The sequence below is a fragment of the Triticum dicoccoides genome, chromosome 3A (genome assembly GCF_002162155.2).
Source record: "Triticum dicoccoides isolate Atlit2015 ecotype Zavitan chromosome 3A, WEW_v2.0, whole genome shotgun sequence".
Lineage (NCBI taxonomy): Eukaryota > Viridiplantae > Streptophyta > Magnoliopsida > Poales > Poaceae > Triticum > Triticum dicoccoides.
In genome coordinates this window covers 739775501-739778642 of record NC_041384.1, presented here as the reverse complement: position 1 = coordinate 739778642, position 3142 = coordinate 739775501, and positions in this window count along the sequence as shown.

Sequence of the window (3142 nt, the reverse complement as noted above, 5' to 3'; positions counted from 1 at the left end):
GAAAATGGGACCTTTAGTACTGGTTCGTGCCATGAACCGGTACTAATGCCTCAAAGCCCATTAGTCCCGGTTGGTGGCACCAATCGGGACTAAAGTTCTAACCTTTAGTACCGGTTGGTGCCACCAACCGGGACTAATGGGCATCGCACCCTTTAGTCCCGGTTCGTGGCACGAACCGGGACTAAAGGGCCCAGGTGAACCGGGACTAATGCCTTAGCCGCACGAACTGGGATAAATGCACCCATTGGTCCCGGTTCTGGACTGAACCGGGACTAATGGGCTTACCCGGCCTGGACCAAAGCCCCCTTTTCTACTAGTGTACCCTGCATAAGGGTCATGGTGATCTTCACCTTTCCTTTTTACATTTTGTCCTTTGGCAAGCACAGTATGTTGGAAAGATCCTGGTATATATGGCTAATTGGATGTGAGTTTTCATGAACTATTATTGTTGACATTATCCTTGAGGTAAAACGTTGGGAGGCAAAACTATAAGCCCCTATCTTTCTCTGTGTCCGATTAAAACTCCATACCCATAAGTATTGCGTGAGTGTCAGCAATTGTGAAAGACTATATGATAGTTGAGTATGTGGACTTGCTGAAAAGCTCTTATACATTGACTCTTTCCTATGTTACGATAAATTGCTATTGCTCCAATGACTGAGATTATAGTTTGTTAGTTTTCAATGAAGTTTACAATTCATACTTGAAATTGTGATTGAATTATTACTCTAGCATAAGAAATCATATGACAAGAATTATATAAGCCGTTGTTCTAAGAATGATCATGATGCCCTCATGTTTATATTTTTATTTTTATTGACACCTCTATCTCTAAACATGTGGACATATTTTTCGATTTCAGCTTTCGCTTGAGGACAAACGAGGTCTAAGCTTGGGGGAGTTGATATGTCCATTTTGCATCATGCTTTTATATCGATATTTATTGCATTATGGGCTGTTATTACACATTATGTCACAATACTTATGTCTATTCTCTCTTATTTTACAAGGTTTACATAAAGAGGAAGAATGCCGACAGCTGGGATTCTGAGCTAGAAAAGGAGCAAATATTAGAGACCTATTCTGCACAGCTCCAAAAGTCCCGAAACTTCATGAAAGGCATTTTGAGAATATATAAAAAATACTTAGCCGAAGAAGTTCACCAGGGGGGCCACACCCTGCCCACGAGGGTGGGGGCACGCCCCCTACCTCATGGGCCCCCTGGTGGCCCTCCGGTAGCCATCTTCTGCTATATGAAGTCTTTCGATGGAAAAAAAATCATAAGCCATCTTCTCGGACGAAACTCCATCGCCACGAGGCGGAACCTTGGCGTAACCAATCTAGGGCTCTGGCGGAGCTGTTCTGCCGGGGAAACTTCCCTCTGGGAGGGGGAAATCATCGCCATCGTCATCATCAACGCTCCTCTCATCGGGAGAGGGCAATCTCCATCAACATCTTCATCAGCACCATCTCCTCTCAAAACCCTAGTTCATCTCTTGTATCCAATTCTTGTCTCCAAGTCCAGGATTGGTGCTAGTAGGTTGCTAGTAGTGTTAATTACTTCTTGTAGTTGATGCTATTTCGTTTATTTGGTGGAAGATCATATGTTCAGATCCTATATGCATATTAATACCCCTCTGATTATGAACATGTTTATTCTTTGTGAGTAGTTACGTTTGTTCTTGAGGACATGGGAGAAGTCTTGCTATTAGTAGTCTTGCTATTAGAAGTCTCCTCTCTAGTGGTGTTATGTGAATGTCGACTACATAACACTTCAACATTATTTGGGCCTAGAGGAAGGCATTGGGAAGTAATAAGTAGATGATGGGTTGCCAGAGTGACAGAAGCTTAAACCCTACTTTATGCGGTGCTTCGTAAGGGGCTGATTTGGATCCATATGTTTCATGCTATGGTTAGGTTTACCTTAATACTTTTGTTGTAGTTGCTGATGCTTGCAATAGAGGTTAATCATAAGTGGGATTTTTGTCCAAGTAAGGACAGTACCCAAGCACCGGTCCACCCACATACCAAATTATCAAAGTACCGAACGCGAATCATATGAGCATGATGAAAACTAGCTTGACGATATTCCCATGTGTCTTCAGGAGCGCTTTTCTCTATATAAAAGTTTGTCCAGGCTTGTCCTTTGCTAAAAAAAGGATTGTGCCACCTTGCTGCATTTTATTTACTTTTGTTACTTGTTGCTCGTTACAAATTATCCTATCACAAAACTATCTGTTACCACTTATTTTAGTACTTGCAGAGAATACCTTGCTGGAAACCGCTTATCATTTCCTTCTTCTCCTCGTTGGGTTCGATGTTCTTACTTATCGAAAGGACTAAGATAGATCTCCTATACTTGTGGGTCATCAGATACATACACATTCGGCTACAACTCGATACAACAAATAGTCCATAGCATAGCATACATAAAAAGATCAACTACTCCGACTCCGACTCGGTGATGTCCTCCTCCGACGTCTGAATGTAGGCGTCAAGATACCGCTCGTCCTCGGTGTCCCAGGACGGCGCTTCTGCTAGCTTCAGGTTGAATTGAGCGGCGCGCTTCCGCGCACGCTTGTCCTCGTGATAGGCGGCTCGCTCTGCCCTCCTCCCCTCCCTCTCCGCCCTCCTTTGCTGGTAGAATAGCCGCTCATCGATGATGTCATGCGGGAAGTGTTCGCGCCACTACGCCATGGCTTCCTCATCCATCTCGGCGATGGCGAGGCGACGCTGCCGCCTCCGGTTGTCGCGACGTTCCTCGTCGGTGAAAAGTCACGGGAGAGGCGCGAGATCCTGCGCCCCCTCGCTCGTCGACACCTCAGGGAAGTTCATCTCCCGACGAGGCCACTGGAGGTGCCACGTCGCCACATCGTACGCGCGGGCAGCCTCCTCGGCAGTGTCGAAGGTGCCGATGCTGATGACGCGATTCTCGCCAAACCAGATCATGGAGGGGCGCGCGCGGACTCTGCGGAAGTTCGAAGCTCCCAGAGCCCTTATCCCACCTCGGCGGCGCGGCGGCATGGTGGCGGGGGGCGGCGGCGAGGCGAGAGACTGGCAGCAGCGAGGCCAGAGAGCGGGGGTTGTGGTAGGGTAGCTCTGGGACAAGAGAGAAAGGGGGACAAGGCCTATGCGCGAGCGC